The sequence below is a fragment of the Solanum pennellii genome, chromosome 1, assembly GCF_001406875.1.
Source record: "Solanum pennellii chromosome 1, SPENNV200".
NCBI lineage: Eukaryota > Viridiplantae > Streptophyta > Magnoliopsida > Solanales > Solanaceae > Solanum > Solanum pennellii.
Genome location: NC_028637.1, coordinates 84,492,062 through 84,504,629, shown reverse-complemented (window position 1 = coordinate 84,504,629; position 12,568 = coordinate 84,492,062). Strand labels below are relative to the sequence as shown.

Here is a 12,568-nt window from a genome sequence, read left to right as displayed (position 1 = left end):
TTTTTTTTTTTTTTATAAATCGCTGCACTGGCAGCGATTTTTTTTTTAAAAAAAAATTTCTTCATAAATCGCTGCCAGTGCAGCGATATACCTTATTTTTTTTTAAAAAAAAGAAAATTAAAAAATAATGTCAAATCGCTGCCCTGGCAGCGATTTGTAAGAAGAAAAATTTTGAAATCGCTGCTTGAGCAGCGATTTCATTTTTATATTAAAAAAAAAAATTTTTGGCAAAATCGCTGCCTCAGCAGCGATTTTACTTTTTCAGTTGAAGTAAATCGCTGCGTCGGCAGCGATTTTACCGTTTTGGTTTATATAAAATTTTATATACCGTTTTGGAATTTTTGTTAATATTTTCTACCCTTTGAGTTTCGGACTCCAGTTTTCACCCTTGTGTCATATCATATTCTACAAACAAATGCTTATTTGTTTCCGTTTTTACATCAGCAACAAACATTTGCTTTAAATTGTATGTTCATGTGTATCAGCCTTCCTATATGAATAGCCTATTTCTGTGTTGCTAGCCTCATAATGCTTGTTGCATTTTAATTTTTTATCCTTTTTTTCTTAATTTGTTTTTGAAAGCTTTATTTTTCTTTTGACAATTCTTTGATTTACATGACATTTTAAATATTTATAAAATTAAATAGTATTTGATATATTCTACTTATTTTTAATTTATTTTAAGAAAAATTCTTTAATTTTTTAAACTTCGTGTAGAAGTGAAGCAAATATCAACGAAGTATGTGACTGAAGTAGAATAAACTACCTAATTATACAAACGTTCTTACTATATTTACTAATTTCTCCCTTGAAATAATTAAATTGTATCTCGCTATTTAACTTCACATCGAAATACACCTAAATACGTGTTTTTTTGCTATCGGATACAATGAAATAGAGAGAGTCAAGCGAGATTTATCACTGTGTAATCCCAGGTATGCGAGCATGATATAAGAGTGCTGAGCGAGATGGAAGAGAGACGAGCTGAACGAGATTCATTTATGTATCCCAATACATGCAAATTCACTTAGATACAATGTATTCAAAACAAATTACACCTAATTTTGATCTCATTTATTTTGAAATATATATGTCTAAATATTTTTCAATGCACCAAAATCTGATAAGATTTATAATATTGCAAACTAGCATGTATCTAAATCATTAGCTCCTAAATCGATAGGAATGCAAACTAGCCATTAAAGAAGGGTCCTAAACCGATAGGAATGCAAACTAGCCATTAAAGAAGGGAAACTTACGTAAATATACTATAAATTAAAAAATATTATCTCTTATAGCAATACTATTTTTTTTCACTTAATCACGTTTAATACATTTAATTTATAATACAATTTTAATACATATTACAAAGAATAATTTATTATTCACATATAATATAAATTTTATTGATGGATAATACATTTATCACACATTTTAATACACTTATAATAACGCGTCAATTTCTTACTAAACAAGCATAATATATTTTAAAAAACAGTTATAATTCATATATCTTGCATATATAATTCATGTTTGATACATATTAAAAATTTAACGTAATATTATTACATATTACTATAAATAATAATAAATAAATATTAATATTATTAAAATTAATAATTATTTATTAAAAAATACTCAAGTAATTTTTTCGAAATGAAAAAGGAATTTCGTGAAGCCCATGATAAGGTGGCCAAGTGACAGGCTTACTGTCGGCCCAAAGACCTGACATCTGAAGTTTGCATGTTAACATGGGCCCTTAGCCCAGTGGTCTGCAGGAGCCATAATTTTCTAATTTTAACGGTTAGATTCGCTGTTTTTTTTAGGAAAAGAAAATAACTTACTATTCACCATTTTTATTGATTTTCTTTTTCTGAGAATAAGATAGTGTTTTTTTCTTGTAAATAAAAAGGGTTTTTTTAATCTCTTAATTATAAGTAATACTCTCTTGTCTCTAAAATTAATGTCCCTAAAGGATAAGAGGTTGTTTTGATTGATTTAAAAGTTGATCAAACTTATTTTAAGTTAATTTTTAATTTTTGAAAGTGTTTGTTTTTAAAAAATTAACTTAAAAAAAGTAAAAAATGACTTCAAATAATTTGAAAAATATTTGATAATGTTTATAGCGACTTAAAATAAATTTAAAATGACTTGAAATAAGCAAAACTAAAAGTAGATCTCCACTTATATTTTATATTTTGACTTAAAATTATTTATTTTGACTTTTTATTTTAATTTAAAACTACTTTTTAAGTTAATGGAGTGTGGTATAATTGATGATGCAAGTCAAGTTTATGGACTTTTCACCGTGTCACTATTTCATATGCTTGATATTTGTTGAAGACACAAAATTGGAGAACATATAAAAATGGAAGTACAACAACTCCCTAAGTGGAGTAGAAAGAAAAAATGCTATGTATACAAAGATACTATTTTTAAAATACAAATCCTCATATCTAAAAGGACGCTAGTTATATTTAGGATATTTTTGTGATAGCTAGTTTAGAATATAAATTGTTGAAAATAATTTTTTTGTACTTGGATAATTTTGAATGATATAAACATTTACAAGAATAGTGATTCTCTCAAGAGAGTTAAAAAGACCAAGAGATTTTTGGATTGACATAAAAAAAGTAACTTTTTAAAGTGTTTGAAATTTATTTTAAAAATAAGTAGTTATATATTTGGATAAAAGTGCTACAGTTGAAAAAAAAAGTTATTGATGTGTTTGGCAAAGAGTTGTTTCACGGCCAAGAGTTCGCTTGGGGACCAACAAGAGTTTCGGGTGTCAGCCACATGCACGGCTTAAGGTTCGGGGTGTGACACAGACCTTCATCCAGAATCCCCCAATCAAAATCTTCAACACCAATTTTTTTCTTAATTACTTGTGGTTCTTTAGTGAGAAAGTCAATATTAACTAAATCTAAAATATATTTCAGGTATTATAATGAACTCAAGTGCGAATTCCTATCTATTCAAGAAAGTATAATTTTATAGTCATAAGTTCTAAACTTTTTTAGAATGTGATCTAAACTTTTTTAGAATGTGATCTAAAAGATTGAAGAAAATATAAGAAAGAAAATTTAGCAAGGAAATTTACGATAGATGTATATAACCCAACTATTTGTTCAACAATATTAAAATTTGTCTTATCATACATGTCGATAAATCTTTATTCCATATTCTTACCCATCCACTCAGTATTTATAACTTTATTGTCGAGTATGTTAATTGAAAAAGATCAGGCAATTCAAAAATAAGGATTTCATGGTTTGAAAAAGAGAGGGACGGGGGGGGGGGATAGCATTTTTAATCTAATATATTTAAAATATAGAAAATGGTGATTTGAATATTGTTATTTCCGCCTTCACCAAAACTCAAGTATCAAAATCTTCATCACTAAAATTTTTCGTTATTACTTGTGCTCTTTTGTTCAGAAAATTAAAGTTCACTAATTTGAAATATATAGATATTAAGACTTAGTCAAATGTAAATTCCTATCTATTCGAGAAAGTATCATATTTAATATTTAACTTTGTTATGTATCTTATTTATGTTCTTAAGGAATTTAGGGGAGATAATTATTTTTAAAAAAGAATAGATGTTAAAAGTTCATCAGTTACAATTTATTAAAATACATCAACTTTCATCTGTTTTTTCTTTTTTTCATCATGTTATAAAAAATACTCTTTTCTCCATTTTTCTGAAATAATTCAATATTCAATTTTCTTAATCTTTTTTTTTCTAAAAACTTTTATTAACCAAAATAAATATCCAGTTTTCAATAATTATTGTTATGAAAATCACGAAATTAAAGAAGTACCACATCTATAAAATTTGAATATCAATTTTTCACTAATTATTGTTATGAAAATTATATAATAAAAAAAATATAATATTTCATTCTCCCTAATTATTATTATGAAATTTTATGATAATACATTATAGTTTTATCTATTAAATTTATTTTTTTTAATTTAGAAACTTGAACAACTTTAGTTTTATCTGTATTTGACATACTTTTCTTTTTGTTTTATTTTTCAAAATTTTGTATCCTTGTTTAAATTGTATTTATTCCAATATGTATACCGTTTGTAGTAGTATCTATTCTAGTTTTCATGTTGTATTTTGTATAATGAAGCTTGTATTTCTTTATTAGTTTGTATTCATTCCAATATGTATGTCAAATAAATATGTAGTTATTTAAGAAATACATTTGTATTCGTATATTTTTTCATTGTGTATTTTTTTTTTCAAAATCTTGTTTCCTTTTCTAAGTCGTATTCGTTCCAATATGTATATTATTTGTATTTATATTCGAATACAAATAAACTAATAGAAAGTTGTTCTTTTTATAAATAAATTACATAACTAGTTGACATACATTTGGATGAATACAAATTAGGGATAAATACAAAATTCATAAACCATGCAACATGAAATTTTTAATAAATACAAATATTGGTAGCATGCATAGTGATTTGAATACAAATTGAGAAAACATATCAAATTCTAAAAAAGAACTTTAAATATAAAAAAATTAATAGAAAATTGTTCGACAACTATCCAATCTTCGTCGTCTTTTTCAAGATCCTCACGAGTATACGAAGATTCTACATTTACGTTCTGAATTTGAGGAAGATTTTGCACACCAATGAGTCTTGTAAATGTTCTAATCCACTTTCTTCCCTCATTTTAGCAGCGGATCATACATTATACACTATTTGTTGAGTAATAAATAAACTAAAGGATGAAAAATCACTAGAAATTGGTTGATTAAGATGAATACCTCTAGTAAGCCTCTTGGATTCAGCCATTGGAGAGTAAACCATAACGGAAATTGAAAAATACAAACAACATTTTTTTTAAGATTTAAACAAAAACAAAATCAGAAAAGAAATCTTAAAATAAAATAAAAATTGGGGATACCTTAATCAAAAGGATTCTTGTTGATCCAATTTGTGATAAAAAAGAAACAACCAAAATATATGACAGAAAAATATTTGCAACTTGAATGTTGGAGGAAAATCAGAAAAGATAAACATGGGAGAGAAAAAAATTTAAATGGGAGAGGGAATTAACAATTTGAAAAGATAAATATGAGAGTGTGTTTTCTTTTCTTTCTTTTTTTTAAAAAGATATATAGAATTAATTGAAAAGGGGTGATAAAATAGGAGGAAAATTGAGATACATAAATTTTGTAAAATAATGACATTATTGACATTATTACTAATATTTATAAAGTATGAATATTTTTAGTAAATAATATTATTTTTTTTGATTAATTTACTAATTTTACTAATTTCCCTACTTAAATCTTTTCTTGATCAGGATATCATTTAAAATATAAGACAAAGAAAATATAAAGAGAAAAACTAATCAGAGAAAGTTATAATTAATGTATATAACCCAAAATAATAATTTAAACAAATTATATTATCCAGATAAAAAAATAATTTGGAAGGACTTCATAATTGAAAAAAGAGGAAAAAAAATAACTTAATAACTGGTATTTTTAATTTGATATTCAAAAAAATAGAAAATGGTGATTTGAATATTGATATTTGCACCTTCACCAAAAAAAATCATGAAATAAAATGTTGATCACTAAATTTTTTTCCTTATTTATTTGCATTTTTTTGATAAGAAAATCAAAGTTAACTAAATTTGAAACTATTGTATATATTAAGACTGTCAAATATTTATTCCTATCTATTCAAGAAAGTATTATTATAGTTAGAAATTTAAAGCTTTTCTCGATTAGGATGTGATTTAAAATGCAAGACAAAAAAAGATTAAAAAAAATTAGCAAGGAAAGTCATAATCAATATATATAGCCCAAAACAATATTTTTAAAATTATATTTCCCAAATTATAAGAAGTTGAAGGACTTCTTGTTTGAAAAAAGAGGAAAAAATTAATTTCTTAACTAGTACTTTTAATTTAATATTCAAAAAAATAGAAAAATGGTGATTTGAACATTGATATTTGCACCTTCATCAAAAAATTATAAACCAAAAATTTTCATTATTAAATTTTTTTCCTTATTTACTTTCATATTTCTGGTCAAAATCTTCATTACTAAATTATTTTCCTTATTTACTTTTATATTTTTAGTGAGAAAAGTGAAGTTAACTAAATCTAGAATATATTTTAGATGGTAAAACTAAGTCAAATGTAAATTTCTATCTATTCAACAAAGTGCCATATAGTAAAAAAATGAAAACTTTTCTCCATCAACATGTGATTTAATTTTGGTAAGGTTGAACCTCTATTAATTAACCCTCTTCCCCTCAGCTATAAAAGGTCAAATAATGGGCTAGGCCAAATCATTTACATTGAGAAAAACAAACCCTTTTTCTTCCTAATTTGTTCTCTTTGTTTAAAAAAAAAAAAATGCTTTTACCTATCAAATTATAGATCCCTCAAGGGTTTGATCAACATTGTGTATCTAGAAGCAAAAGAAAGAAATTATATGGGGAATTTCAACAACAACTCACTCTATAGGTAATTTGTTTTAATGAGATGCTTTTATGTTGTTTCATGCATGAATTCATTCAGATTGTGGTAACTATTTTCTACCATTATTATTGTGACTTATGCATTGATTTATATAAACATGTTATATATTTGTATTTGTGCATGTGATCATGTAGTAATATCCTTTATTTTTTAAAATCTAATCTATGTTGGTAGATAACTTTGGATTCGAGAAATTTAGTTATCTTGTTGAATTCGTTTCAAGCACTTTGGGTTTTTGAAGTTTTGATTGTGAGACTAATGTTTCAGATTTTGCGGTGAATATTTTTACTGATAAGAAAAAAGTCTCATTTTTGAGTCTCTTAACACAAAATTTTGTAACTTTTGTCAAAGAAAGTAGATTGTTAGGATCATTTTAAAAATCATTTTTAAATGATTTTAAAATGAAGATTTATGATGTCTATTCAAGTTGTTGAATTTTTATTTAATTTTGAAATATAGAGAATTAATATCGTCAATCCTAACTCATTTATCTTTAGTCTCTCTCCCTGTTCCCCCTTCCCTTTTCCCCTCACAATTAGATCACAGGAGAAGGGTGTTACCACACCAAAATGTTTGGGGATCTAAGGGTAGTTAACGTGTCACTTTTATGAAAAATAGTTATAGAGATCTGAGGTGGTGGTAAATTGATGCAAAGTTGAAGATGAAGAAAGACATTGATGACTCCAGTGAGCGTATTGGTGTGATATTAAGTGCAACAAAGACCATCTTGTTGTTGCAGAAATCACGAACATTTTAATTTTTTTAAGAATGAAAAACGAGAAGCAAATGAGATTTCTTATCCAGTAGTTGTTTCATGAAATAACTGGTGCACATTAAAGGGTCAAAATCTTGTTAGTAGTATTTCTCTTTCCATTTTAACATGAATGATTAGTTACTGTTTTCTCAAAAAAAAATATGACAATTACATAAATTGTTTTACTTAATCAGTGACTTCTATTTAAGCTTTGCTTTTGGTATATGCAACTATCAATTCTCAAGAAAAGAATGCGGTAATGAATAGATTATGAAGGAATCCGTCAAACTACTAGAGGATAATACATTTCAACTTCCGAAAATTCCATTTCCACCCCCCATTGCAAAGATCCTTTCCTTCAATGTAACTCAACATAAGTTAGTGTTTCTCTTCTTCAAACCTGGATGCACAAGAATAGAGTGAAATCCTGTTTTGTACAATACTTTCCAAATTTGTCACCAAGTACATATAGTTCTCTACTCAGATTTGAAATTGTGAAATATGATCGAAACGAACTCATTGGCTTATATGACTTTATAATATCATTCAAAGGTGAGTACAAGTCCAAGCCCGATAGCCACTTATTACCATCATATCCTCCAGCTAATGTTAGAATGATTGACTATCACACATTATATTGTCTGACCCAATCACATTTTCAATATTATGTATTCGAGAAGGATTTGTTGACTCCAACATCAAACATCCACTTAAGAAAGTAGATGTTTGATGTTGGAGTCAACTATCCTTCTCGAACATATGACAATGAAAATGTGATTGGGTCAGACAATATAGTGTCTATATTGTCTATCCTAGCAGTAGCTGATGGTTTGATGGTAATAAGTGTCTATCAGGCTTGGACTTGTACTCACCTTTGAATGATTTTTTAAAGTCACTTTAGAGTTTAGCCAGTGAGTTCATTTCAATCATATTTCGCAAATTTTAAATTTGAGTGGAGCACTTTATGTATTTGTTGACAAATTTGAAAAAGTATGGTACAACATAGGATGTTGTTCTATTCTTGTGCATTTAGGTTTGAAGAAGAGAAACGATAACTTATCTAGAGTTAAATTGAAGAATAAGATCTTTTCAATGGGTGGTGGAAATTGAATTTAATGTTTTTCAGAAGTTGAAATGTATGATCTTCCGGTAGGTTCACAGATTCCTTCATGATCCATTCGTTACCACATTCTTTTCTAGAGAATCCATAGTTGTATATACCAAAAAAAAAAAGCTTAAATAAAAATCATTGATTAGGTAAAAAAATTAATGTTATCTTTTTTTTTTGAGAATATAATAACTAATCACTCACACTAGCATAAAAAAGATAGAGATATTATTATCAAGATTTTGACCCTAGAAAATGTGCAACAATTATTTCATGAGACCACTACTGGATAAGAAATCTCATTTGCTCCTCATTTGTTCATTCTTAAAGAATTTAAACGAACATTGTGATTTATGCGACAACAAGATGGTCTTTGTGGCACCCAGTGTCACACCAATAGGCTCACTAGGGTCATTAATGTTTAATTGTGATCCACTTCTCAAAATTAAAGTCATTTATCTTTTTTCCCAAAAAATATCGATATAGTTATTAGTATCAAAAAGTATCAATAATAATCTTAAATTATTGCAATTCCAGATGGCAAGAGAGCCACACGAGAAAAGACCTCTCCATTTCTCACTACATTCTTTACTAGAGAATGAATTGTTTCATATATATTACTAGAACAAGTAATCATGCTCACTCCACTTTTTGAACACATATACATGAGCACTAGATCTACACAGAACAAGGTCAGAATCGACTAACTTTTGCTAACAAAAAGGTGCCTCTGTTGCTTGCCTTAATCAACACTCCTCAAACTCGTTCATTCCAGCGTGGACGATAACATAAAATATTTTAAAATGAATGCTCATTTTATATAAATTTTACTAAATTGTCTCATTAGTTTATTTTAATTTAAAATCCATAAAATATTTTAAGATGAATGCTCATTTTATATAAGAAATGACATATTCAATTAATGTTTGAAGGATAATTTTGTTTATAAAAGGGCTCAATAGATTAATTAAAAAGGAAATAACTACACTACATAAACAAGTTGCTTTGTTAAAAAAAAAACCAATAACATTAGAGTAAGTAGACATGGAGACACGACTATGTAGACATGATTTGCCGAGGATTTAATAATAGAAAAAATTAGCATCCCACACACATTTAAGAGGATAAATATCAAGTTGTAATTATATTCTTTAAAAATAAACTACTTATAGCATATTACTATCATCTTATATCACATCAATTAATAATATATTAATTTTAAAAAATATTTAAAAATAAACTATTTATAGCATATTATTATCAAGTTATAGCATATTAACTAATAATATATTAATAAAAAAATTTATTTTATTATTTAACTAATAATTATTATGTTTAAATAATCAGTTTCATTTATTCACTTACCTTTTATCAACAAAACCTTTTAAATTATTACTGATTAATCAATTACCTTTTAAAGTTTTTAATATAAATAATAAAATATTAAATATTAATCAATTACCTTTTAAAGTTTTTAATATAAATAATAAATTATTAAATATTAATCAATTACCTTTTAATATTTTTAATATAAATAATGAATTTTTATTTATTAAATATTAATTAAACTTCATATTATATAGTTACCTTTTAAAAAACAAAATCTAAAAATTGGGGATTTGATTTTAATTAATTTCATATTACATGTTTACCCAATAACTATCCCCCATATCAATCAATACTCCTTTATCTTCCCCCAATACACTCAACCTCTCTTATTTACATGCTTCTCTTTCTACCATATTAATTTTGCACGCCTTTTTTCATGTTTCTCTCTCTATTAATCAATTAAAGGCAGCACATGTTTCTCTCTCTATTAATTAATTAAAGATGGAAACCCTTTCAAGTTTTAAACTTATTTCCCAAAATCAGATTAAACTTAAAATCCCTATTCAACTACATCTCTATCAATCTTTCACAAAATTAGGTTTTTTATTTTTTGATCATCAAATTTGCAATATTGCATGATTTTCAGAAAAAATCGTGTTATATAGATCATCAAACATGTTTATTTCTTAAAATTTTTATTTTTTATCTGATTCTTTTGTCAAATTATTTAATTTTTATATGTTGTTGCTTGATTTTAGGAGAAATTTACGTTGTATAGATAATGCAGATTTCTTCAAGTTTTATATTTGTTTATGTCAAATTCTTTAATATTTATTTGTCTATAAATTTTTAGGTACTGGGTTGTTGAATACAATGTATAAACCAAATACCCTAAGGAGATTCACAGGAGGTACAAACTATACCGGTAACTTCATGGTTGAAATATCATCTTTTGATCTATGTATAACTCAAATTCAATGGAATTAGAGAAGAAGTCGAATGATGAACTAGTAAGGTCTAGTCCTTCTAAAAGAAAAGTAGTGTCAACAGTGAAAGCAATCGGAAAAAAATGTTACAAGAGGAGGAAAGTAAAAAGTTCTGTCCCGGACATGATTGGAGAACCGGTTGTTAATGAAGAACAAGACGAAGTCAGTGAAGAATCACATAGTTCATCAATTTCTTCTTCTTCTTCTCTTCTTGGTGTGTGAAACCAAGAGATGATTTTGACTTGTCACAAAAATTCAACATTAGAGATCTTGTAACACTCATGTCTGCATGTTGTATAAAATATATTTAACTATATATATCATAATATATTAACTGTTGTGTTTAATGGTAGTATGCTTAAATGAATATTTGCACTTTATTAAATGTGTATGATTTTTGTATAAATTTCGATTGCAATATGCAAAAATATATGAACATTGTATGAAAAATGTATAAATATTGTATAAATCATTAATGTCATATTAAACTTTGATATATGTAACAGAAACAAATGGTATATATATGAACATTGTATAAATACTATATGAACATTTTATGAATGACAGTAAAGTTCAATGTATATATATAATGTATAAACATTGTATGAATTATGTATCCCATATTGAACTTGAATATATGTAACTGAAACAAATGGTACATATATGAACATTGTATCAATATTGTATGAACATTGTATGAATACTATATGAACATTTTATAAATGGTAGTATAGTTCAATGTATATTTATAATGTATAAACATTGTATGAATTATGAATGTCATATTGAACTTTGACATATGTAACAGAAACAAATGATATATATATATATGACAATTTTTTACGAAATCAAGCTTTATAAATGTCAATGATAACAACTGCGCTCAATAAAACAAAACGTGTTTCTAACATTCAAAACAACACAATAACAAATATAACATTACGAAATCATTGTTTTTGCACAGGATAATTTGAACATGTCTTTCTATTGTGTCCAACTTGACGGCATCTACTGCAAGTCATTTTTATCCTTTTGAATTTCACGTCAGCAAACCCCTTCCATCTTTCAAGTTTTGGTATACCCGCTGTACAAAATTATTACAAAACATATATTCTAATTTCATTAGAAACATATACTGTAATTGTAACGACCTGTTTAGTCGTTTTGAGCAGCAGATTTTATTTCTGGAAAAACTGGCTGAGACGACGGATCCCACGACGGACCGTCATGGGCACGACGGACCGTCGAGGGGGTCTCGTTCCAAAACACTTACAATTCTGAAAATTTGGTACTGAAATCGACTCTCTGAACTTCGCGACGAAATGGCAGGACGGACCGTCGCAGGCATGACGGGCCGTCACAGAACTTTTACTAAAATCAAGTCTCTGAGCTTTGTGACGGACCTGCAGGACGGACCGTCACAGTCGTGACGGACCGTCACAGGCTCCGTAAGCTCACTCGGGTCGGAAATTCTGTTAAGTTTTTAAAGGGGCGTTTTGGACTTTTCATGCTTATAATTATAAAGTTAATGGATTAATATTAATAATTCAATTACTTGGGGGTTAAAGGAGACAACCTTAAAATAAAAAGTGGGTTATTTTATTCATCTTTTATACTTAATTATATACTAATTAGGGTAAAAGAAAGAGGGTTTTGGAATAAGAGAAATAGAAAGAACAAGAGAGGGAGAACGATCGAGAGAAGAGGGAAACGAAGAGGATAGCAAAGATTTTGAGGATTTGCTTGCTTGATCACGAAATCTTCGGTGGAGGTAGGTTATGGTTTATGCTATTCGTAGTAAACTCTTAATAGCGAATGATATGTATTGGGTAGTATTGTAAACCCTTCTATATGCTTAATTGTATGCTT

At 27.0% G+C, this 12,568-nt stretch overlaps 1 long non-coding RNA gene across 1 annotated transcript; it reads left to right on the top strand.

The window, feature by feature from the left end:
- Window positions 1-6,238: 6,238 nt before the first annotated feature.
- Window positions 6,239-11,046, top strand: LOC114076139. Its single transcript, XR_003576942.1, has 2 exons — window positions 6,239-6,507; window positions 10,567-11,046. It is a non-coding gene; the product is annotated as an uncharacterized LOC114076139 (long non-coding RNA).
- The last annotated feature ends 1,522 nt before the right edge of the window (window positions 11,047-12,568 follow it).